Source organism: Cheilinus undulatus, linkage group 7, assembly GCF_018320785.1.
Source record: "Cheilinus undulatus linkage group 7, ASM1832078v1, whole genome shotgun sequence".
NCBI lineage: Eukaryota > Metazoa > Chordata > Actinopteri > Labriformes > Labridae > Cheilinus > Cheilinus undulatus.
Window position 1 is genome coordinate 24,460,955 of NC_054871.1, and position 27,815 is coordinate 24,488,769.

At 38.2% G+C, this 27,815-nt stretch overlaps 1 long non-coding RNA gene across 1 annotated transcript in view; it reads left to right on the top strand.

The window, feature by feature from the left end:
- LOC121512560 overlaps window positions 1–14,785 on the top strand; it is a 150,831-nt gene extending 136,046 nt beyond the window's left edge. Inside the window, exon 6 of the long non-coding RNA XR_005992121.1 lies at window positions 14,711–14,785. This is a non-coding gene — a long non-coding RNA (uncharacterized LOC121512560). The remainder of the gene's footprint in view (window positions 1–14,710) is intronic.
- The last annotated feature ends 13,030 nt before the right edge of the window (window positions 14,786–27,815 follow it).

Here is a 27,815-nt window from a genome sequence, read left to right on the forward strand (position 1 = left end):
AAAATTGCATTCATTTATTCATTATACCCCCAAAAAAATCACATTTTACAAGCATTATCATATTTCCCTCCAAAAATACTTAAATGTACTGTAGATATTTTGGTCCACCACACTTTCTTAACCATTTCATAATGAAGCCATAAATGGAAAAAACACCATGTTTTAGTATTTTAGCGCAGAGAATATTGTAAGGTGTCTTAGATGTTGAAAAAAAAATTGTATTTAGGCTTACATTTATACCCAGCTACCAAAAGCTGTTATTTTTTTGTGTTTGTCTCTTTACATTTTATTTTCTCAAGTTTAACAAACATCAACACTATATTTAAATGGGTAACATTAATGTGGCTTTGTGAATGGAATATCTAGCCTACATCCATCAACAACAAGAATTTGTCATATATTTCCTGTTTGTCAAACCCCTAATTCTCTAATCCAATACAAGACAATATGGTGGGATTACCTCTGAATTCATCTTTAAGTAGATCTTTCTTCCGTCCTTTGCCGATTATAGAATGATCTTGTGAAAGGGATTAGGGATAATATTTGTAGATTACAGTTAAATCCTCTATAGATACACAGGAGATGCACTGAAAGCTGTAGTGTTTGGAGTCAGTTGTAACTTCAGAGTTAAGTGGAAAATCCAACCATTGAACATATTTCAAATTTTATAAATGTTTTTTTCTCTTTCAAAAAGTGAGGATAGAGCCTTAAAGAAGTCTCAAATCTCCCAATGTAGACCATCAAAGACCAGCTGATTGAAACCAACATAGGGCTAAAAGGGCTTAAGTGAGTTAAAGCTAATCAAACATGACAACCAAGTACAGAATATCTATTCTAATCTCTGTACCCACTCAGTAATTTATTTTTTCAGAATATTAAAGGTGCACAAGCTTTTACCCAAAAAGAGACAAATAGTAGCTGAGCATGAGATTGGATTTCCTTCAGCATAGATTTCCTCTCTGAGTCAGGTAGTGGAGCACGGATCAGCCCTCTTTAAGAGTACAGTTAATAAACTTTGTGTGGCTTTGGTGTGGGTGCTTATGAGCTCAGACAAGGTGCTGTGTGTCGGGCCTCTTCAGAGGGGGCTGAGCACTGTGGATTACAAGCCAGGCGAATGTTCAGCCCCCCAACCCCAGACATCATGACTCATAAGCTGTAAAGAGCTGCAGCATATGTCTGCAGCCTAAGTCCATTTGTGATATGACAACATGACCTTTGGATTCAGAGCCATCTGTTTGCTCCAAACGTTTACATAAGAGCGCAGAAATGCCTTGTGTTTGACTGAGGGGACTTTTAGAAAATGATGCTCCACAAACAAACCCCTTCTTGGTTGATTGTGTCCTCAGTGCTGCTAAAACAAGACTGGAAGTCTACTGCAGCCACATTTTAATATGTGAGGCCTTATTAGGGCCCGAGCACTGACCAGTGCGTCTATTTTCTGCTGTGAAATTACATCAATATTGCCTTATAACTTTCTAGTGTTTATTTCAATTATCACCAAACTTAACATGGATAATCAGACTTTGGTTCTGAACACATCCCATGCATCACTATCATTACTTTGCCACAGTCCCCCCTTCTGCCAGTCAAAAATTTTGCACCATTGATTTTTGATGTGGTTTTCACGCATTGTCACAAAACAATCTGCCCCAGCACACCGTTCAACACAGGCTTAAGAATTTCATTGTGCATATACAGTGCTTAACAAATTTATTAGGCCTCATATTTGTCTCAGAGACCATCCAGCATCATGAAGTGCTTTAATGCGGACTCTTTCATTTTCAGTGAGCTCTCCACATTTTAACAATTTTGACCAGGAATGAGGAATTTCAAACTGAATTCACCTTTTTATACCCAAATTTGAGCCGGCTCACTGGGCTTCACTGAGAAGTCAGAAATTAATCAAGCATAACATTCAACCACTAAAACTAATTTTTCTCTTCAGGAATGAAGGTAAATAACTATAATTTGACATATTAATCAAGAAATAATAATGTGCTTTACTATTTTTTCAGGTTTTTTTGTAGATTAGTAAATTTGAAAATTCATGGATAAAAATAATAATTATATTTTAGCATTAAAAATATCATTTTGGTTAAAGAGCTTCTACATATTGTTGTATAACCACCGCAGAAACATAAAAAATGATTTTGGTAATTACCAATGCTGTTAACTTAGGGCAGCTGTGGCATAAACCTTACTTTGGGTGGTGGTCTAATAAAATTTGTTAAGCACTGTAGATCATCATCGGACCAATAAAAAGCCTCTTGGACTTATGCCAAAATGCCAACAGGATGTCCACCAGCTTCAATGCAATTTCATGATAAGCCTTTTTTTGTTTGTCGCCCTAAATATTTGAACAGCCATAACTCTGGAATACATCGTTGTATCTTAGACAAATTTCATGTGCCTGATAACAGTCCAGGCTAGAACACATTCATATTTGAAATTTTAAAACCTTGTGCAGCGCCCTCTCTGGCAACAGAAAGTCACTTCTTTATGAATTTCACATTACGGTACCTAAATGGTTGGCCAAATCATGCTGACATTCGCTCAGGCAGTTCCCAGGGAAAAAAGGAAGTAGAATTTTCAGGCGCTTATTATACATGTACAGCAATGAAAATTGGCAAAAAAATTCTCATTAGCATGCTGAGATAAGTGATATGATGTTTGCTGGTGGGTGTGGCCTAAAGACTCAATGGCGTCCCCTACAAATTTTCAAAAATTCAGCCCCCCCCCCGCCGCCCCAGCAGGTTCAGCCTAGGATTTCGACCATTTGTGGCCATGTGTACATATCAGGATGCACAAAAAAGCCTCTTTGACCCATATTGTAAATCAAACAGGAAGTCAGCCATTTTGATTTATTTTTTTTGTCTATTTTTTGCTGTGAATTTACACCACTATTGATGTATAACTTTTTAGTGCTTTTGTCAATCAACGCCAAATTTCACATGGATAATCACACAATGGTCCTGGATATATCCATGCATCAATATCATTACTTTGTCACAGCGCCCCCTTCTGCCATTGATTTTTGATGTGTGATTTGTGGGTTGCCACAACAAAATTCACCCCCGACACACCATTTATCCTGGGCCTATGATATTTGGTCTGCATATGGATCATCATCAGACCTACAAAAAAGGCCTTTGGACTCATGCCAAAATCCCAACAGGAACTCCACCAGCTTCACCGGAATTTAAAAATAAGGCAATTTCTTGAACAATTATTTATTGAAAATCGATGTAACTTTGGGGGACATCAATCTATGGTATTCAAAGTGTTATGGCAAGACAGCAGTATCACACAGAACACACCCAGAGAAAAGCTATGCGCTATGATGAGAAAAGCTCATCATAGCGCCCTCTACTGCAAACAGGAAGTGACGCAAATGGGTCATTTCTGTATTCCTCTTACTTTGTTGAACCTATCATGCTCTGATTTTGACCTGAAGTCTTCAATATCTGTCCCAACATTGAAATGTTTCAGTAACAGATATCCCAGTGGCCATGGTGGCCATTTTGATCCTTTGCCTCAGACAGGAAGTGGGTCATTTCTTTATTATTCTTACTGTGTTGAACCTAACATGCTCTGATTTTGACCTGAAGTCATCAATATCTGTCCCAACATTGACATTGTTCATTAACAGATCCCCAGTGGCCATGGCAGCCATTTTGATCCTTCGCCATAAGACAGGAAGTGGGTGTAACTCATATGAAACATTCAATTGCCTTCAAATTTCACATATGTGATTAGGGTCTGCCTCTCTAAGATTTCAATGTTAATTTCATGGTTTTGATGTTGTGCCCCCTACTGTAATAAGCCAGAAGCACTATGGACATAAAGTGTCTGCTCTTTTTTCAGTTTCACATGAAAAATGGTGCATCCCTGATCACTTCTACATATCAACATCCACCTTTGTCATACTGCCACCTACTGTTGAAGGGCAGTACTAGCTCAAAAAAAAGTGTGCCGTGCATATTTTTTTTTACGTGATGACACTCAAAGGAGGATCTATGTGGTCTCTCTGCCATGCTGCAGCACAATGCAAGGGTTTGCTAACACCCCACTGTTGCCACAAATGGGCAGTTGCGCCACACCTCGATATTCGCTAGGGTGCGAGGGCCCTTCAGTGCTGCTTGCAGCCCTAGTTATTATTACTATTGATGATAACCTTCAAGTTAGAAATTAACTAGTTTTTTTCAGAGGTGGGTTCAGTTCATCCAAGGTTTGGCTTCATGACTTTATGTAGGTCAAGCAACATTTCACATTAGTTTTGGCATTCATTAAGATCTCAAAAGTACAGTTAGTAGATTGCCCTTGCTAATGTTTTCTGCTATCCATTCTACCACCTAAGAGCAGGATTGCAGGGCAGTGGCACATTAGCACCACATAGTGATGAGAGGTTTTAATGTCTTTCACAGACTTTCTTTCTCTCTCCTCATTACACATGATTTAAATTCAGTTAGGGTTGTTAGTAGTGGACAAATTTACCAGAAGTGAAAGGTTTAGGTAAACATGTTTCAAATTAACATCCATGTTTAAAATGTGTGAAAAAATATGAATGAATGATAGTTATTCGTACCAATAAATTATTTGCCAGTAATTCATTGAATTGTATTTTTCCAATAATAGAATATTAACTGATAAAATCCTCCGTTAATAATGGCGATCCTTCAACATCGAGACTAAACATGCCTTCACCAGTCTTTAGTAGGCTTTACTAGTGTGGGAGTTTCTCATTGTTTCAGAGGAGGATAATACGATTGTGCCCGTGAAATATGTTCCACATAGATCCCAAAGAGAAGAAAGAAAAAAGTCCTCACAACAGATGTTATAAGTAAGAGACATCATCCTTAAGATGGACTATTAATGAATTCAAAGCAGCAGTAGCTGTTAGCATTAGCTCCTCTAGCATTTGGACCGAGCCAAAGGCTAATACAAGGCAGAGTGCTGATTCAGCAAGCATTTGAAAACTGCAGAAAGTTTGTCGAGAGCTAAAACAAAGCTATTAATGACAAACTAGTCTGTCTCCCCATCTGCTGCTACTTTTTAGACTCATTGCTGCCTGCTCTGTTTGATGTGATTTCATTCACAGTCTGATCAATAAAAATAACACAGCTGTCCCCCAAACCTCTTCGTTTATTAACCATGACAGCCTGTTATCATGCATCTTTTGATGTGTTTCATCCGCAGACAAATACGCAACAGGCTTTTTGTTTGGCTTTTGTTTCTTAATTTTTAATTGAGGATTGCACCCTACTTGTTTGAAAATAACCTTTTTTTAACAGGGAAACATGCCTGACCTGACATATGTCAGCTGAATTCTTGTTTAGTTGATTAAAATGTCAGATTTGACAGGTTGTCAAGACATTTATCTTGGCAAAGGTGAAAAAAATTCTTCAAACCAAAGTATGTGGGTTGTTTTTTTTATGATGTGCTTTGTTTGGTACAGAAATGTTAAAGTAAAAAAAAAAAAAAAAAAAAAAGAATAACAGCTGTAAAGTCAGAACTCAAGTGTTGGGTAATAAATATAATTCTCACTAAATATTAACCACTTTTACCCCCAGATGTGCATTAAAACATAAAAAATCTTTTTAAAATCAGCAATTGAAATAAAATAATCAGTTTTTATGAGTTATCGGCCATCAGAAGTAGGAAATTATAGGTCATCTGTATCCACCAAAAACATACTTATTGTGCATCACTATTAGAAGAGTCAAGCTCAACACATGGCACCAATTGTGTGTCAGACTTGATGGCATCTCAGGCCTTTTCACCTCTGATAATACGCCTGGAGACTGCTGTCGGTTTTTGGGCCCTTGGGACGTCCACAACACGACCAGGGGCTTGTGACAGCCCTTCTATCTGCCTGGACGTATTCTTGGCCGTATTTTATCACCATATCCATCCCTTACCCTTTTTTTCAAAAGATTATTTTCCCATGCCCCTGGTAATATTCAAGGACATCCAGAGTACAATCAGGGTTGTGTCTATTCTTCTTTTCACCCTATAGTGCCCTCAGGTGTCTTAGTTGCTACATCTCTCTTCAGCTTCAACTTTGGCCCAAACATGTCATAAAGTTCTACATAGTACAGGACAGCTTGTACATTTTCTATTAGTACATTTGGCTGCTTATTGTTTGCCAGAAAATTTGTGAACTGAGCTTCTTGCAGCAAGGATTCTCTTGAAAAAGACCTTGTTAGGCCTTGTCTCAACAAGGTGTTCCTTGTTAAATGAAGGTTGAATAAAAGAATCAAAATGAAGGAGAGGGACAAATGTCCAGTATTGAAACTCTTAAGTGGAGAAGTACAGCATCTTCTTCAAAGGTCTTTTTTTTATTCAGTTATCAATGGAAAAGGCTTTGAATGCACAGTGAATACTTTTACTTTTCTCCCTCTCTTAACAAGAACAAAACAGATAAAACAAAATGTAGATCCAAAGATGAAATGAACAAGATGCAATAACCAAACAACTGCAGCTGATCATAGAAGACATGCTCTGAATTATAAAAAGGTAAACACTAAATACTTCAATGCCAATAGTTTGGAACAAAAAACTACAAATAATAGGTTCAGTTTCATTAAGAAACACAGAAAAAAAAATAGTTGAATAAATGAATGGAGAGATTCAAACAGATTATTCTGTCTCTGATTCAGTGCAAGAAGGATGGCAGGATAGATTCCTTCTGTCTCAGTAAAATTGTCTGGTGAGCCAGCAAATACATAAAGGTCAACATATTAAGTTTTGCTTTTGGCAAGTCCGAACCTGAAGAAATGCCAGATATAGCAGTCAAAAGGTTGCGCTTAGGTAGGGAAGTATCTTAACATGTAAATCATGTATATTCAACTGTTTGGTGCAATGGTATAAGAGTATACACAATTACTTTTATATTCTCCAAAGAGTATACCCACTTCTCAAACCCATTGCATGCACATCTTTCAGTAGCATACTGCATTTTTTTTTTTCTCATTGGACAGGGAAGACATGACCTACCTTACTCAGAGGCAGAGAACAGCAGGTCATAACATGCAGTCCTCTGGGATGTAGCAACACGGACAGAGCTTATGGTTCTAGTTTTTATATAATTTTGAGATTGCCCTAATAGCTGAAGTCAGGCAAATACAAAAGGTCTGTTTTTAGGGGTATCAAATCTTGTAAAAAGAGCAGAGCATAAATCAAGCGTATACTCACTTGCAGGCACCACTATTACATACAACAAATATATGTGCAATTATGGCACAATTACAATGTAATAAGAAAGTCAAGTTCGGTTACCCCTTCTCTTTTGTTTTACTTATCATTCATTATTTGTCAGATCAAATCACACTTGGACTCAATAATTTGCCTTGTTAAAAAATTGTCAAGCTCCTGAGCTTTTGTGGTTAGCTCAGCTGAGTATTAAAGTTGACATCCTCAAAGAGATTGATTTTGATCTAATTTATTAATTTCTTTCATCATCATTCTTTTGATTTAACAATGTGGATGAGAGGGATGTGGATCGAGGATTAAAGCAGCTCTAGTATCTTTATTTGAAGAGTCATGCCCACTTTTGAGTGATCCAGTCAAATATTCTTTTAAGTAGACCTCACTGATGTTAACTTTGTTTAGGAACTGTGCAGGCTGTGCTCGTTGCTCTTATAAAGATCTACCAATTACGGATTTAAAGTGAAATATAAAGGGAAATCCAAAACGTGTGTCTAAACACTCTAGATTTGTTGGAATCGGGTTGCTGTAAACTTTGTGAGAACACTGAGATCTATGTGTGACTAAATTTGGATATATACCTTTAGAATGTTGTACACCTCTTTTGTGGCTTATTTTAAGTCGGGCAGGGCAAATATAGCAGCCCAAGACATCACTGGATGCTATAGGGAATTATCTCACCTCCCTAATGCTACAAAACCAACCAGTTCATCTCAATACAGTCTGTTTTTAGCTGGTGTTACTGCCTTCATTGAAAGTTAACAGTCAGCTAAATTCTGTGTTTTTGTTTATTGTGGGGTGAATCTATCTGCCAGGTTGGCTTACAGGTCATTTAAAGTATCATAACAGAGAGATTTATTCCAGAAAACAGTCAATTTAATCCCAAACTGCTGAACTCTGGCCAGAGTTCACTGTAAGGTCAGGGGACAGGCTAATTGCTGGAGCGCTTGTCTATTTTCCCTTGAACCAGATGCAGCAGGGACTAACATCTTACTTGCTGAATGTGTGTTTTAATCTATATTTCACTTGTCTTTAGTCTTGGATGATTAAAAGAAGCAGGCTGTGGCTTTGTCTCTGTCAAAGCAGCAACAGTTGAGTCTCCTCTGTTTATAAGCATTACGAGGCTAAAGTTTAGTAAAGTGTCCTTTGATAGACAAGTTATTTTCTTGCCAGGTCTGTCACAGTAAAAGCCTCTATCACTAATCATCATTGAGGACTTTTACTTTGAAGAGCAACATGAGGAAATGGAGTGTTTTCAGCAGCAACTCAGAAAATGAGACATGAGGAATACCTGAAGTGTTAAATACAGAATGAGGAAACTAAACTGGGACTTAATAGCTCTAATCTGTCATCACATAAATTAGATTTTTTTTCCCACTGGTGGCTTAAGAGAGAGAGTTGTAACATAGCTGCATAGCAGGCAGATGAGTCGTCCATTCAGGTTGCAGGTTGTTTTGTTTTTTTATTTTAGAGGATTGTATTTCTTGTGAGTGGGTGTGGCTTTGTCCCATTCAACAGACATGACCACAACATCCTTAGAGCAGATTTTACTGCCAAATATGTCTTGATTTTGAGGCTTGATTTTATAAACTTGGAGATTATTCTCATGACAGAAATTTGGCCTGGTGGTTCATAACACAGTGGCCTGTCATACGACAAACCTATTATACAGATTTTTTTGTATCACTTTACAGGGACTTTAAGAAAAGTTGAGGTGGTAATTGTTAAAAACACTCCCTACCTTCATATGCTTCATGCAGGAGAATTCACAAATTGATTCAAGGACAGAAGGACAGTTTTTGATGGAGTATTACATTTTTTCTGTTGTCATTCCAACCCCCCCCCCCCATTAAAAAAATGGTCCAAACAATAAACATAAGAGAATAGTTAAATTAGAGCTGTGGCTCCTGTGGGCAGAGTGTTAAATTGCTTTCACCTCTTTTGTGTTGACCTGCAGGCTCCTTTATCGGAATTCATTTAGAAAAATGTTTGGCCGCAAATTAATTTAGAAATTGTGGAAATTAACAAACAAAGGTATGATGGCTGAATTAGAAAAGCACAATATTAAATGATTTAGCATTAACCAACAGGATGATAAAGTCCCCGTGAAATTTAAATCCATACATCAGTCTTTCTTCTGCTAACTGGTTTTTAGCTACAACATACATATCACATGTCACAAAGAACAGTAAATATTACACTTTTTAACCGTCAGATTGTCCAGATGTGCACTGGTCTGTTTATCTCTCTTGTTTTGACATTTGACATTAAGGCTACACAAATGAAAGTGTAGTATATCACTCATTAGCACCATCCATCAAGCATGTAAAAAAAGGCTTTAAATATACATCTGCGCTGACATGTGGAACTAGCTGTTGACACAGCTCAGATACGTTTGGCCCCTAAACAAACCATTCCTGGGGAAATCATCTGTTAACGTCATGCTTGTGGCAAGAATGTGTTTGCGTTTTTAGTGTCAGAGGGAGCTCCGCTGTTCAAACAATTGCTGACCATCATTACTCTTAACTACGCTAAAAGGGGAAAGCTATTTGTTATTGCCATGTATGTATATATCGCTCATAAACCACAACACATTTTTTAAAATCTAACGTTTCACAGCGAATGGAGTTTTTGTAATAAATGGTTTCACATTCACCGCCCTCATTTTCTGATTTGTTAGGATCCATTTGAGCATAAAAACAATAAAAATGTAGTTAACTTTCTTACTGCTTTTTGGACTCATTTTAGTCTGGAATACACACAAAACAGAGACAATAACAGTTAATCAGCCACTGACAAACATCTCAACAGCAGGTAGACGAGCAAACAAATCTGCAAGGAGCCCATTCTGCTTGTCAGTCGGAGCCGTCACAGTTTATGTGAAGCGTTTATCTTACTGAGGAAACAGATAAGTAAATAAGTCTCAGGGGAAAAGGCATCTGATAATGTTAAGGACCTGTAATGGATTTTCATTGGGTAGTTTGTTTTTGGACAGGAAGTAGCCCCCGTCCAGAAGAAATCTGACCTGGTGTTGGGGGTCAGCAGCTTGTCACAATTATCCTCCAGGTCCTTTTACTTCCACATTGGAAAAAAAAAATCCAGAGTGTCACAGGAAGGGAGGAATCCAGTTGGCAAATCCTTTATCAGCCCATCAGCACCACTGCATGACAAGGGAAGACAGCCAGACATTCTTCTCACAGGAGATCGCTTTCTTGGCTCAGCCTGTGTTTAAGTGGGTCCTCTGCCACTTCACTGCTGCTGATAGTAACCCATTTGGCAGACAAACATGACTCTGCTGCAGGGAGGAGGGCTGAGGTGGAGGCAGTAAGCAAATCCAGGCGCTGTAAACTTCTCCGCAGTCATTCCAAGAATGTTGGAAAAAGCTTTATTTACCTTTTTTTTTTTAGTGAAAGATCCTGTCTTATGGACTCTCTGAGAGATAACTTCTATCAGCCTGACCTGGAGCCATGCATGTCAGAGGGATCAGAAGGTACGGTCAGCCAGAAGGCTGCACACCTGAAGTACACAGGGCGTCAGTGTGCTGGCTGAAGGACAATGTGACAGCGATCTTTTCCTCTGCAGGGAGCTGTCACTGTCCAGTTTAGAAAAAAAATGTTTCAAAGTCAAAGTGAAGCCTGTTTTTTTTTGCTTTCTGCATATTTAGTATTCTCATCCCAATCCAGGACTAAAACGTCTGGAAAAAACGTAGCTTTTAACACTCTAAATAATATTATTATTTATAGAACACTATGCAAAATATCTAAGTCTGCTTGATTTAAACTTAGATGAACATAATTACACATTTAAAGGACCAAAAGTGTGCTTGTGTTATTGTAGCACAGTCACGTTCTTGCAGGTTATTAAATATAAATAACCCCTTTATCACAGAAATACACTCCAAGATCGCTCTATTAGGAACACCTCCAACTGCTCATTAATACAAATATCTCATCAGCCAATCACACGGCAGCACCTAATGCATTAAGGAATGTAAATGTGGTCAAGACAACATGCTGAGGTCCAAAACCAAGCCTCCGAATGGGGAAAAAAGGTGATTCAAGTGACTTGAACATACATGCCAAGGTAGTTTTTAGCTTCCCAGGCTTCCATTCCAAATTCTGACCTAGTGTCACAGCAGACATCGAGACTCATCAGACCAGGCAATGAATCTTATACTGTTCAATTTTGGTGATCCCATATGAATCATGGCCTCTGGTTCTTTCTTTGAATTCATATGTTGTGCATTCAGAGATGCCCTTCTGAAAACCTGTTTCATAACAAGTGGGTTATTTGAGGTATTTTTGCCTTTCTATCAGCTCAAACTAGTCTGGTCATTCTCCCCTGACCTGTGCTATCAACAGGGCATTTTAGCTCACAGACCTGATGCTCACTGGATGTTTTGTCTTTTTCTCACCATTCTCTGTAAACCCTAGAAATGATTGTGTGTGGAAATCCCAGTAGAAATGCAGAGTGTGAAATACACAGAGCAGCCTGTCTGGCACCAACAGCCATGGCATGTTCACACTCACTTAAATGACCTTTCCTTCACATTCTGATGCTTGGATTAAATCTCAGCAGTTCATTTTAACCATGTTTATGTACATGCATAAATGCAGCAGTCTCTGTCATGCAATTGGCCGATTAGATATTAGCATTAATGAGAATCTGAACAGGTATACTTAATAAAGTGATCGGTGAGAGTGTAATTTAATGTATTTTTTTGTAGGGGTGTGGGATATTGAATTTTTACTGGTATCCGATATGCTGATATTTCCAATTTCATTTTAGCTGATACTAATACCAATGTACACTAAGGATGTTGAAAATAATATTTTCCTCCATGCATCGTGATGTGGATGTGGACGATTCTGCAACAATGAAGAGGCAACTCATAGTATATGTAGTTTATTTCTCCTCCTTCAAAAAGTTTTTTTTTTCTAATGCATCTCCATGGTACTCTTTTTAAAAATGGTTCAACATTTTCTGTCCTTACAGTTCCACCAGACACACATGATGCAATTCAACGGATCAACTCCAGTGATTAGTATACGGCTGGCATTAGAAGAGCTCCAACACCAGGCTAATGAATGCAGCCAGGTGTTGTTTGCTGACAGAAACAGAGATACTGAGCAAGTCATAGAAAGACAAAAAAAGATGACAGTGATGAAGACGTTTCAATCTAAGATGGACGGAGTCTTTTGTGTTTGTTATTTCCTCCGTCCTAAAGGACAGTTTAACACCATCCTGTCTTGTATGTTTCACTAATGATGTGATCGTTCAATGCAGTAATGTCAGACATAACTATGAGACAAAACACAAATCTGTGGACTGAATGTACCACATGATGACATGAAAAATAAGTGAACTTAGAGCCAGATTTCATCGATTTACAAGAACCTCAGCTTAATCAAACACTAACAATGTGCAAATAATATTCCCTTAAAGTTATGGTGAAAAAAAAAATCAATGACACAGGAGGCTGCCTGTCCCATTTTCAGCTCATAGTTAAAATCCTAACAGAGAGATCTGAATTTTATTTCTCTCATTAAATTAAAGTGTGAAAGAAAAAGAGAGGGAGATGATAAAGCTGTTTGATTCCAATATGTAACATTGTTTATCAAAAATATTTTTGAAAACAGGTAAATCTCTGGATTAGGAAAAAGAGAAATCCTGACTAAACCTTTGATTACACTTTCAAATATTACGCCTATTTTATCATGCCTTTTTGCAAAGGCAGTTATTTTTCATGTTAACCTTTAACCCAAGATAAGAGCTGAATATTATTTTGATTATTTTATTTTTAATATTGTTTAATATCAGTTAGTTAAAAGTTGTAAAAAAAAAGTTTTTGTAAAGAGAATCACATTGTCATCAAAAAGTTGATTTGATCAAACTTTAGCAAAAAAGTAGGCATGTGCAGATTTACTGAAACTAGATGATGTGTTGGGATGCATTGAGCTATCTAATTGAATGAAATTGTTGGCCTGAAAATCATAATCAAATCAAATTGTAAGACCAGTCAAGATGTACAGCCTAATATTTAACCATTAGGGCTGAATGAAATTTAAAAAAATAATGGAATTGTGATTTAATTTTTCCCCAGTATTACAACTTATATGCAATTCATTTTTAAGTTCCTCAATTTATGTATTTCTTAACAACTGAGAAATAAATCATTCTTCATTAAAATTGTTGTGTTCAAGGTAACAGTTCTATTTTATTTTATTTTCAATGGAAAAATATATACAAAAACAAGGAAAGTATGATTTTTTTGCAATTTTTTTAGAAAAAAAAATGACACTTGAATGTGTGCATGATATGAACATCTGCATCAAAAATGTATTAACCCCTTAAAGCCTGTTGTATCATATATGATTATAAATAAAAAAAATAATAATACATTTCTGAATACAATTTGATGAATGATAAAAATGCCCTCAAGTGGATTATCAGTTACCAAAAAACACCAAATGTCTCAAATGAGACACAAAAAATATATATGTTAAATTTTATGGAAATTTAGATTTTTTAGATGTCAGTAGAAAGTTAAATAAACATTTCAGTTTCAAAAAATTAGAATTTCCTGGCTATAATTTGTGTTTTCAGGCTTTAAGGGGTTAAAGTAGTATTTTGAAAAACATTTTAAGTTAAAGAAATATTGCACCTTCTGTGATTTGAAAATAGCAGTAAGGATGTATTTCAATTCAATCTAAATTTTATTGATTTCCTAGCCCTAATACATCTGTTTTTTTAGTGTAAAGAACACCAAGTGTCTCTTGTGCATGACAGAGCTGAGGGAGAAGTGGAAGTTGTAGCTTTGTTTTACTTTTGGGCCTTCATTCATAATGTACAGGGCTCAGGGTGGGCCTCCTAAAGTGTAGGGCACCAGAGTCAACTAACCAAACCTGATGGTACACTTGTATGTTTTACAAATATTTAAGGCCAAAACATGATTTATACTGTGAAAATCATGAGAAATGTTCATACCTGCAGATGCTGATATTTCACTTAAGCTAATATCTGCTAATTCCAAAAACATGTAGGTCTTTTAGAAGCATCTTTTCATATATGGATCAGCTTATACTCCATATATTAAAACAACAGTTCTGTCAAATCTGAAATAACCATTGGTACTGAACAAGAAAAAGCTGTTTCATATCATAGATGTTTCAAATACCTACAGTCTCTTCAAAGTAAGAGCATGAGTTTGATAAGTTCTGCAAACACTGACATTTTCTTCAGATATTTGCTGATTCATTGTGATGAAAGCCGAGAAGATCAATATTCATTCACTAACGGCTAAAGTATTTCTACAGTTTTCTGTCAGTTGAAGTGTCTCACATATAAAACATGTCATTGACTCTGATGAGGCCATGAATATGCATGGCAGGACACAGCGCTCAATCATTGTTAATCAATTTAACGTCCTCAACTATCATTACAGCCGATATGAAACTAACTGGAATGATAAGTAATGTCTCTGCCTTACTTTTCTTTTATTCAGGCCTTGCCAGTTTGTACCATCAAACCTCTGCCCAATGCATGCTGGGAAGAGTCAGCGTCAGCATGGAGGAATCAGGTAATAGTCATGATTCAGAATCAGATAGTGACTCTTTACTCATAGCTTTATCTGGATTACTGTGTTTGTGTGTCTGTGCTGTATTGCAGCTGCAGCAAACATGTTTTTGATTGCTGTCAGCTTTTTATGCAGGATATGTTGTGTGCAGAACCGCTCTGCTGATTTAAAGCCTCAATTAAGAAAATGACACCCCATTTTAATTTCCTCCATTGACCACTAATCAATGGAGTTTTGCTGTTTTTCATGGGAGTTGCAGCATTTTCCTTTGAAGCACTGAGGAAAAACCAATCCAGCTCTCTGTTTGTTTTACAATTTGTGGTCAGCCTCTGTTTATATGCACTCCTGTGAGTAAGGCAGCTGTTTGGTCTGGATCAGTTTAGACTGAGGTTTTGGAGCATTACTGGTGCAGGCAACAATGAAGTTTAGAAAGCTGTCACAAAGACAAATACACTAGGACACAGTGAGTCACGGAGTACAAATGACTGAAAATGGGAGAATAACAATAACTAAGAAGGGAAAATGGAAATCAAGGATGTTCAGGCTCCTGCTGAAGCTCAGCATCTCTCCTGGCTCCACTTATCCTCCGTCCTGTTGTCTCCCTGCCACTCTGCTGCAGCTTCAGTGCCACCCTGCACCCTCTCTCTCTCCACTTCTCTGCCAGTGAGGTAATTATAACTCGAGCGGAGGGAGAGAGTGAGTGCTGGAGGGGTTCGCCTTGGACCTGCCCTCTGAATGGTGAGCCACACCAGCCTCTCTCTGGTCTTCTTCTGGAGATTTATAAATGACCCTGTCACTGCTCTTTAGGAAACAAAGGAACAAGCCAAACATGAGCTGGAGTGCCACTTTATGAGCTGACATTTGTCAGCAGCAGTACAATGAATATTCCTCTGAACTTAAATATTTTAATTGTCTTGAGCAGTGACTAATCTGTGAGATTGATTACTGCAATTGAACAGCTCTTGTTTCTGAGGCAATTTTTGATTTAATGGATTTTGTCAAAATCCTTGAGTTTGATTTAAATAGTCACTCTGTTGAGAAATATTTCTCATAGATGTTCAGTCAGTCTCAATGAATATTTTTTGTATAGTTCCAGTTCATGAAAGGTGTTACCTAAAGAGCAGGCCCAAACCTTACTTTTTATTATTCTAGTTTTAAAGACCCAGTGTAAATCCACCTGAACAAAGAACTTGGTAACTTTTAGAAAAGTACAACTGGCAAGAAAAAACTCTCTTTTAACAGACAGAAGCCTTAAACAGAACCAGACTCATTTTGAAAACTACCTGCTGTGACTGTGGTTAACTTAGAGGAAGAGAGCTAGAACAAGACAAGCAGATACTGAATCAACAGCTATGGGCGTTTAATGATATTTGTATTTGCATCGAACTGTTATGGTTTGGACATCATGGTTTGGTGCATGATGTCACATGACAATAACGTCTAAGAAGAGGAAAGAGGCAGTCATACACTGCAGTGTCTGAACACCAATCCAGGTAATCCTCCTAACTGCTTACTAACACTAAGGGCCAGGTCAGACTACATTTTTGTCTTTCATGAGGGCACAAAATCAGACAATGCAACAAAATTCTTGTCCTTTCTTGGCCTGCTCTCATCCTGTCCCAGCATGTGTATGAGTTCCCAGGTCACTGGGGAGGCGGATCAAAGACTGTCAATCGTTGCTACAATAAAAGCATGTATGGATTTGATTATTGTTTATGTATGTCAATTATAGACTCATCTCAGTGTATCAAGAGGAGGACGATATGGATTGGCTACCCTTTAGTTAGAACTTAAGGTATGAAAGTGAAAATAAGCCCAATTAGTTCATGCAGTTTCACTGTATGTACAAATAAGATGCCCAGAGGGAGAAAAGTGTGGACTCGTATTCTGGTAAATGATGGTACAAAAATAAGAGCAAAAGCTCTCCTACTGGTAGGCACTGGGGTACATGTCATTGATGTCAGGTCTGGGTGTCAAACTATCCAGTGATGCCAAAAAACATTTGACGAATCATTGATTATGTCACACTAGAAGATTGTTTGTCATTCCAGATGCTCATATTCAGGCCTGACATTTGAAAATTAGCTACAATGATGCAGTCAGGCCAAATCTGGCTGAATTTGCACAGTCTCAGCTGGCCTTTAGAAGAAGTTCACAGCAGCTAGTCAGTCCATCGGCTTCTACATACCAGTGTTCTGGCAAATTTTGGGTTCAGGGGCTGTGTCCATACTTTTTCTAGCATATCTCTTTTGTTTTTAAAAAGTAAAGAGGGGGCCAAAGCAGTTACCAAATCTAAGAGACTACCTATAAAGGTTATGCAGGCATATATAGCTGTAGAGGAACCCAACTTCAAGTGTATTAAAGAGCTCAAGACTCCTACAGTGACCCACCCCAACCACAACCAGCTTGTCAACTGGAAGTCATCATTAAGAGCCATTAAGAGATGCGTAAAAATCTGAAAAACTTCTCTTTATTACCCTCAAAGGCAAATGTTCAACTATGTTTTATATGAAACATCAGTTTACTTCATATTTAAGAATCCAGAGACCTTAGTCACTTTTGTGCTACCATTACACCCTGAAACAACATCTAAAAAATTTATGAAATAAATTTATAACTTGAGTGGTTTTAATCTAAATGAATCACAAAATGTAAACAAATTTATAACTTTGCCAAAGTATATTATAACATTTTTGGGCACTACTGAAGACAGTGACATCATCGCCTCCTCAGAATTAAAACATGTAGCAACAACGGCTCATAGATTATCGATGATAACAGCATTCTCTGAAAACTGGTACTAAACTATACAAATTTTAACAAAACATTAAAAGTATGTATAAATGAAAAGACTTTTAATAATTCTGAGACTTTTAATCAAAAATAAACATTCATATGTTCATGTAGTGTAACTTCTTTGTGCACACAGACGCTGGTTTCATGTCTACAATCGTCATGGGAAAAAAGTTTTTTTTTTTTAGATGCTTTGCACTTTACAGATGACATATTTTGGTTCAAAAGAGCTGTAAAATGTCCCTTTATGCTTGTTAAAGCTTTAAAAGTAATGCGCAATGGTAATTTTGCTGGGTTAGTGACGATTAGCTGTTCACAGTAAAAAATACCCACTCAGAATAAGGACACCACTACCAAATGGCATTTTTACTATATCTTGAATATGGAGTGATTTCAGACACTGCCAATGTGTTATGAATAAGGAAATAGTTTGAATTGAAAATTGATTCTTAATGCAGTCATGCCCCCCCCATAATCAAATTGAGAGATAAGCACCTTCAAATTCATCTTTTTTTAATTCTTGAATACACTTGAGTGAAGAAAGGCAAACCTTGTTCTTTAAAACAGCAAACTGAAAGTGAATGAAAGCAAGAACCTCTCTCTCACAGGATGTATGTAGGTGGAATTGCTAATAAGTTATGCCATTTCTTCATGAACGGAAGAAAAAATTCATTCATAAGAGGATGTCACAAATTATTGCTCCATGTCCGCCAAACCACTGGGGTGATTGTGGGTGTTGATGATTTGCCATTAACATAGAAGTGCCATGACTTATTCAACAATAGGCTGAAATTACACTATTGCAAAATAAGAGTTTCAGTCATCTACAGGCAGTGTGGAAGATGAAAAATGTTAGACACAATGAGCACTTCTAATATCAATGACGCATGCTTCATCTGGTTTAGAATTATTGCTTTAACTAAGTATTATGACCATAAACAATAAAAAAGTATAAACCAAACTAGCAGGTAAATTAGATCTGATCTAGCAGTTAAAATGTTTAAACTTATGCTTTCTTATAGCTGAGCCATCGCAGGATTAAGTTACTTAGCAAACTGGATGAACCTAAGCTAATCAATTTAAAGCAAAAATGGTATTAAAGTATTTTGTCACACTTTTAATATATTTGCATAGTAAAATGAATCAGTAAGGGGAGAAATGTTTACCCATCTCAACTTTAATTGAGGACAAAATCCATTAATTCTCGTCCCAGCAGAACCAAGGTGCTGTAATGTTCCCCTACCCTCATGACAAGTTTAGATCTAGGGCCCCTAGATCTTAAACCAATATATAGCTTATTAATAGAATTTATGTGCCATATAGCGCCTTCTCGGGGACGGGGCTGCCTAATTATCCCACAAGCTGAATGATATTGGTGTGCTTTATTAATGTTCCCCAGTATTGCCAGGGACAACCAATAAATACGGCACAGGGGATTCCACCAAATGAAATGGGAATATTCCGGTCTTTTAATGAAGCACTGTCAATGCGCGCCACATATACCCTTATTTAAATATGCACATGATCCTTCAAAGACATATTATACAAAGGATGGGTAAGTGATAGCGGCTGACTCGTCTTTTATAGCCGGAGAGCTGCGCCAAGCCGCCTTGGGTCCTTCCTCATAAGAACAACAACAACATTGCATACAGATAAGATTCACCGCATCCTTTTTATTATGATGATATTGTTCGCTAGGTGGACTTAATGAGCACCTCGGGGCTCCCGCATGACTCAACTATCTTTTTCAAGGTGTCTAATCTTGTTGGAATTAATGGGAAAAGTTTACATCTCAGATGGGCATTTACAACAATGGGTCAGGACGTCAAAGCAGCAGCCTTGCTTTTCTCTCACCTTTCATTGGAACATAATGGAAAATCAAACATCATTATCAGTACATCGAGCCATAAAAGACAAATGTGTGTGTTACTGCTCACACTCTGTTTGCCTCAGTGTTTTATGTGCTCCCTTAGGAGATGTTAAGGTCTGTTGCAGATCAACCATAAATCCCAAACTTAGTCTTTTCTCTCTCTCTCTCTCTCTATCACAGAGGGAGGCAGCTGTCTAGCTGAAGATTGACCACGGCTCAGGGCTGGACAGAGACCTATATGACAGGCCCCTCAGAGGACTGAATGGGCAGCAGAGTCTGATGAATGGCCTGCCTCCATCTTCATCACAAAGCACTCACACCAAGAGAGACACCAACAAAGGAGACGGTGGTAGTGCTAAAGGCAAGTCCAAGGTTCTTTATATACCTTTGGTGACATGCTGACTTTGTGTTGTATATCAACACAGGAGCTGACTCATAAGAAGGTCCTGCCTAGTCAGAACAACTACTAGCAAAGTTTTTTATTCCTTGTTTGAAGTCGTGTGTATGGAGACCATACTTCCTACATTTTGTAAACTTTATCTTTTTATAACCAAATCAGGAGGCAGTTAAATTTCCCTCCAAACAAATACTACATGTTAAAACAGGGTAATGTTTCCTCTGTGCTGCAGTTACTTAGGGTTCCTGTAGAGCAAACTCTGAAATTAATCCCTAAACATTCTAGATATGTCTGAATGAAGTTGCTGTAAACATTTGAAGGACTAAATTTTACATTTAATTGCTTAGTGCATCTAATCTGTGAAGAGTGAGAGAGCATTCAAGGTATGTCAGTAATTTCTCAGTATATTTATAGTAGCTAATTAAGTTATGGATAGTGACAGTGATATGAATGTTCTACAGTTACAGGTGCATATCAATAAATCAGAGTAATGTGGAAAAGTAAATCTATTTTAGTAACTCAATTTAAAAAGCAAAACTCATACTCTATAGATTCATTACACAGAGTAAAATACTTAAAATGTTTAATTCTTTTAATTGTAATGACAATGGCTTACAGCTATTAAAAACCCCAAAATTCAGTGTCTTATAAAATAAAATATCGTGGAAAAATTTCAGTATTGTTAACAAATGGTGTCACTCTCTAATCAGCTAATTAACTCAAAACACCTGCAAATGTTTCCTAATTCTTTAAATGGTCTTTTGCTCTAGTTCAGTAGAACAGTCATGAGGAAGACTGCTGACTTGGCAGATGTCCAGAAGACGATCGGTGACATTCACAGAGTGCTGTATCCAAGCACATTAATAGAAAGTTGAGTGGAAGGAGGGAGTGTGGTAGGAAAAGATGCAAAAGCAACAGGAGTATCTGCAGTCTTGAGAGGACTGTTAATGAAAACACTTTCAGGAATTTGGGGAAACTTCACAAGGGAAGGCTGCAGCAGTAGTCAGTTCTTCAAAAGCCACCATGCACAGACATACCAAGGAATTTGGCTACAGCTGTCGCATTCCTTGTGTCAAGCCACTCTTGAGCCAGAGACGTCAGAAGTGTCCTACCTGGCCTAAGGAGAAAAAACAGGACTATTGCTCAGTGGTCCAAAGTTCTCTAGACAGATCAAGGTTAATTTTGCACTTTTGCATTTCATTTGGAAATCAAGGTATCCAAGGAATTTAAGAGGCTTGAAGTCTGGTGTAAAGTTTCCACAGTCAATGGTGGTTTTGGTCATCTGCTGGTGTTGGTCCAATGTGCTTTCTGAAGTCCAAAGCCAGAACAGCCGTTTACCAGAAACTTTGAGAGCACTTCATGCTTCCCTCTGCTAACCAGATTTATGGAGATGCTGATTTATTTTTCCAGCAGGACTTGGCACCTATCCACACTGCCAAAAGTACCAATACCTGGGACTATGGTATCCCTGTGCATGATTGACCAGCAAACTCACCAGACCTAAACTCCGTAGAGAAACTATGGGGTATTGTGAAGAGGAAGATGAGAGACATCAGACCCAACAAAACAAAAGAGCTATAGGCTGCAATCAAAGAGATTCAGGCTTCCAGAAAACCTCAGCAGTGCCACAGAATGATCGTCTCCATTTCACAAAGCATTGATGTTGTAATTCATACCAAAGGAGCCCCAACCAAGAACTGAGTATATATCTTATGTTTCTGTATTAAAATTACTTCCTGTTGGTCTTATGTAAAGTTCTAGATTTTTTGATAATGATTTGGGTTTTTTTTATTAGCTGTAAGATATAATTATCAAATTAAAATAATTAAATTCAGATTTTTCACTGTGTGTGTAATGAATCTATATGATATATGAGTTTTACTTTTTGAATTGAACTACTGAAATAAATTAACTTTTCCAGGAATATTCTACTCTATTGAGCTTCACCTGTATTTATGTTTTACACTTTCACTGATTATAATAGTTGAGAGAAAAAATGTTTTGACCAGAAGTGAAGACCAAAATATAAGGACTTTATATTTTTGTTGACTAAATCTAGACTAAAACTTTAAAGATTAAAAACTAATAACTGTAAATGTGCTGAAAACTAAAGAACATTTTAATCTAAAGACTTGGACTTAAAACTAATACAATTATTTTCCAAAATGAACACTGGTGCATTCAGGTCGTTGATTTTTTTAAATTAGAGAGAGAATGATCTGTCTAGTGAGTGGGCGTGGCTTCGGCACATTTACCAGGCACACCAGTCATCTGAGAGCAGATTTTACTTCCTCATTTTTTGAGATTTAAAAAAATTATTTTTTGTATTTAGAGATGGTTTTCATACACCACACCTAAAAAAAAAAATCATTGCTTTATAGAGGTTTGGTAAATCTCTTTCTCTGTATATATTTTTTTTACTTCTGTATTTTGTGAAGTAAAACTTCACAAAAGAAAAAAATATTCACAAATGAAATTAGAATGTACATTAAACGTAACATTTAACATACATTTACTACATAATTTACCCAAAGCTCTGTGTAAAATGTATACTTCTCTTTACTGTGTGTTTTCAAGGAGAGCTTTCTTGTACTTTGTGAGGAAATCGTGTTATTCTGAGTGCCATTTAACACTGAATTGTTAGATGTAAATCCTAATAGTCAGAAAAAAGCTTGTGTCAGTAGAAAAAGGTGACCCTAAATACATCCTTGGCTGTCTGCACATTGATGAGTGGAGGAAAGCAAAAATTGTCCTTCAGAGCCCGTTATTATTTGAGCAAGCTATTGCGATGCACGGTGCACAGTGAGCCTGGAGCAGGGGTTGCATTTGCTGTTCACTCCACTGCAAAATGAGACTAGTCAAGCCCTAATGTAACCAGCAAAAGCTGGATAAAAATCTATACAAACCTAATTATGAATCAATTTGAGTTTGTGTCAGACAGTCTGGTGCCAACAGAGTGGATTTTTTATTAACTTATGGTCTGGGAAGAATGAAACACTTTTCATTTGTGTACTTCAGTATGTTGCTTCATGATTCAGAGGAAGGGTGTTCACACTTTGTCTTGGAGGGACTTATCTCCTGGTGGACGAGCTTCTTTGTCCAAATTGTGAAGTCATGAGGGTTTATTCACAGTTTGTAACTTCTGCATTAGAATCCAGAATACAAAGATGTGACTCTATTTTCAAAGCAGAAGGTTGCTTAACACTTGATTGAGTAATTTCAAATAAATCCCGCCCACAGTGATTCATATGCTCAAGTACAGTTGACTTGGGATGGATTTTTTACCCTGCACCCCACTGTCCTGCTCCTGTGTATAAAACTAGGTCACACCCTTGAATATTCATGATCCTCAATGACAACTTCCCGCTATTCCATGTCAAGACCTATGTAAATTCTGAGATTTGCACATTTGAGCCTACTTCAAACTCTTTAACAGCACTATCACAGAGCACCCCAGAGCCACTTTGACAACTCTAGCTCTGCTCAAAAAAGAAAATATTTAAGCGAATGACACTTCTGATACAACACAGTTCAGTGTTGATGTGAGGAAAGTATTTCTTGGCCTTCCTGGACATATGGCAGCCATTTTTGGAGGGCTCACTCAGGCTACAGCTGTGATGGCTTGAGATGTTATTGATTGGAACAAGACAGCCAGGTGGCCAATGGGATTTCCAGATAATGCCGTTGTTTTGCACATAGACGGATTGTGCTCCAATTATCATGTGTCACTTGCCAGTTGAGACTTCTGAAATGTTGTGGTCAGTGAGACCCTTGCAGCTCATCAGCATGACAATCCACCTGCCAATCATTGTCCAGCTCACGGTCACCGTCGCCTCTTATTTCTTCGAGCCTGTGCAGGGAAAAGGCACACAGAAACACACACACAGGTCCCATTGGCTCCATTAAAAGTTGCCCTACAGTAGTTTGTCCTTTTTTGTCCCTAACTCATACACCTGACACTTACCACGAGTGCCTTGTTTGTCCCTTAAGGTCAATAAAGCGCTAAAGAATCAGCCAACAAAAATGACACAGACCCCCTTGACATCTGCACCTCGTGTGCGATGACCTCTCATTAGTTACAAAGTAAGTCGTACAGGATCTGGTTTTTCTCACTTCTCGAGTTGGAAACCAAAGAAGTGTGCACTTCATCTTGCGAAATAAAACAACCCTCTTGGTAGTCATTTACTACTTTGCTGCCAAGAGCGGCATCATTAATTGGAAATGGTGTGGAATGCTTGGCATGGTCCCTTTTCTAACAAGTTGATTGAGAACCGAGGCTTTCACAGCCAAACTGTGAGTGCGCTCAGCTCAGAAACAGTAGGGAGGGAAGCAAATATGAAGGAAACCTGTGATCTCAGATGTAAAAATGAGACATCTTAAGGTAGTTAGGAGAGTTGCGTTCAACATCCACTGTCCTTTTAGCTTTCCTGAGTTTTTCCTCCATCCTTGCTGGGGTTTTTTCTCCAGCCTTTCAAAATTACAAGCACCCTGTTGATGTATCTTGAAGATGATTATCCACCGAGATTGGGCTTCTGTAGCTGAACATGCCCAGGGGAACCTCATCACCCCCGCTGTAATAGACAAGAACAAAAGGAGTGGAGAGGAAAGGAGAGAGGCAAGAATTCCACGGAGCTACAACAAAGAACACAGTCAAATCTTCAAACCCCCCACCCCCCTTCATCACTCCTCCTCACTCGGTGTACTGCTGCCGTTCAACCTGAAGATAGCTCGATCCTCATCTCACCCTGGGAGAGAGATACACTGAGGCATATTGATCATAGTCTGCTTACAGCTGTCATTAACTCCGACATCTCAGAGCTTAATGAGAAGTTTTATTTCTGCCCTCAGTTCCTTTGTTAGTCCACTGCAATAGATGTCCCCTCTACCTCCTCCTTCCTCTACTTAGTGACATAGATTCTGCCCTCTCCCCCCTTTCTGCCAAATCCAACATTTAAAGATTTATCTCTTAAATGAGTACCTGTGGTAAACAGGCTAATCTGTTTGGCAGCACTCACGGTCATGGCTGAATAAAACATTTGACAACGCTAAGCTCCTGAATCTTCCTATCTCTCACTGGCAAAAGGCCGCTCTCTCTGCCTCCCTTCAGGGCTCCTTCCATTGTTAATCCCACCGATCGCATTCTTCCAGCTCCTTCGCCATGCTGCAGGGGTGTGGCCGGACTTTTGTCTCGTCTGACAGAGAGTTCATTATGTGATTGGCGAGGAGCTAATGCAATAACGCTTGTGATCACGTGCCGCTATACCGGGGCCAAGTCCGAGCTATCCATGCAGCACTCTGCTCCTCTTCATCCTCCTCCTCCGTCTCACCCTGTCTGTAGAGAGGCAGCCCGCCACCTCTCCTGTGGTGACAGGTTCCCTCTGAGGTATTTAACCACTTGTCTTGCAAAACCCCTTTTAATTGAAATTACCTATTGGCTGATAAGCTTCTGGAGTCTTATCAGAGAAAGGAGATATAGTGGTTAGGGTCTTTTATGCTGGGACTTTGTGCTGTGGCTTGCTCTTATTGCTCTTTCTCTGTCTTTAGTTCTCACCTTCATCCTGTCACTGTTTCCTTAACAAATGGTCTTTTATTTCTAACACAGGCCTGTGCTGAATACTGCTTTCTGATCAGTCAATTACAGCATTGTTAAATCTACTACTTCTACAAGTGTACTGTAGCTAACGAACTAAACAAATCATTGCTGTTGACAAAGCTCTGATCACAGACATTGGTGGACTAACTTATCATTTCAACCCACATAAAGTAGACCTATTCATTTGACTTGAGTCTATTTACTGCAGGAAACAAAGTAGAGTAGAAAAAACAGTGAGGACCAATAGGTTAAATACAAAGAGCTGTAGATTACAGTTAAGTGGAAAATGGTATGGGTGTACAGCAGGTTTTTTTAATCAAAGGAGTTTCAGCTAACATTGAAACAGACTGAGATTAATTCTTGTGTCTCAAGATGAGCTATAAAAGCAAACCAAGACCATCTGAGAGAGGAATGATTACATTTTTTGCTACAATACAAAGTATAAGTTACACCAGTATATAAGATGTATGTGGTAGGGGTTTCCCAGAGAGCAAAGCTGTCTTCCTGCCTAAGGATTTTAATGTTGCTTAGTAAAGTCCACAACATGCCAACCATCTGTTTTTGTTTCCCATTTGCAGTTCTTTTTGTCATCAGTATGGTAGTTTAGCTGTCGGCCAGTGGCAATATTGATAGATGTGAAGTACGGCCCCCCCAGCTTCGTCAGATTTGCCATGGGTCATCCTGCCCACTTCTGATGGTCACACACAGCATATTTTTAGCATTAAAGCAAATGCTTGCAGTACACAATATATGACATTGAATTTTCAATGGCACCAGGTTGTATGTGGGTGGGTGATACTTTAAGCGGCATGTCACACACAGTGCAAAATGTCATTTTTATTCTCATTAATCTTCACTCAGTACCCAATCATGGCAAAATGAAAAGAGAATTGTAGGGTTTGTTTGCAGATGTATTAAAAAAGATAAGATAAGATATACTTTATTGTCCCCGAGGGGAAATTTGCCTTGGGCAGTAGTACACGTACACAGCTCAAAACATATTCTGATGTGCATACATCAAGATTTAAGAATATAAGTACAGAGTCTGAAAATACTATATAAAGTTAACACAATAAATACTAACAATTTCAGCTTCCATACTTCAAAAAAATGCACCAAATATACACACAATAAAAGGACATTACACATTATCAGCTAGAATACCTACCACACAGAGTGCTGACATGCAAGCAGGTGCCAGGAGAGTAAACCACTTATGAATACACAACACTAGGGACATTTGGGACCCTATTCAGATCCTTTGCAAGGGCATTTTAAATTTCGCTCAGAATCCTCCCATTTCTCTTTATCTTTCTGCAATGTATTTACATCTTGATTAGAGTCCATGTGTGGGTAATTAGATTTACATGATTTAGAAAGGCACCCAAATCTTTATAGAAGGCCTCACAATTGACAATGTGTACCCGAGCAAAAACCAAGCCATGAGGTCAAATTAACTGCCTGCAGAGCTCAAAGACAGGATTGTTGCAAGGCACAGATCTGGAGTAGACTACAAAATATTCTGTTGCACTGAAGGTTCTCAAGAGCACAGTTTGAGCAAGTTTGGCACAACCAGGACTCTTCCAAAAGCTGGCCACACGGCCACCCACAACTGAGGGAGATGGGCCTTAGTAAAAGAGCTGACCAAGATCATGTTGGTCACTCTGACTGAGCTTCAGAGATCCTGTGTGGAGATGGGACAAAGTTCCAGATGGACAACAACCACTGCAGCCCTCCATGGATCTGAGCTTAGGACAGTGTGGCTAGATGGAAGCCTCAGGTCAGTGAAAGCCAGCTTAGAGCCTTCCATTTAGCCACTCTGCCATAAAGCTTAGATTGGTTGAGGGCTGTTCTTTTGAAACTTTGTCCCATTCCCACAATCCCTTTCAGCAGCTACTGTAATGGCAACATTTACGAATGTATGTGACAGTTAACATGGTCACTCATTAATCTAAAACACTGTACCCAAATTTAACATTGTAGTGACTCCATAGTGTTGGGTTTGTACTTTACATCCCATGTATTGGGTAGCTGTATGTGACCTGATGTGCCCTGTAGAGGTATCCTTCACTAACACATGTTGCATCTGTATTTATAAGAATGCTCATGATGCAGATGGAGGCAAACATGAAATCAAACATGAACACTAGATTTGACAGCAAGCACTGTATCTCTGGCCTTAAATGCACAGTTGTTGCAGCAGCTACACCGAGCAGCAATATATACTACATGATCCAGCAGGCCTTTTTAAATATCTGATACACTCTTGACCTATGAAGCACTGCGACTTGCCTCCCCTGTTGTGATCTGCCAAGAGTCAAAGCTAACAACCCTAATACTACGGCTACAGCTGCAGTGTCACTATAGCTGTGTGTGTTTT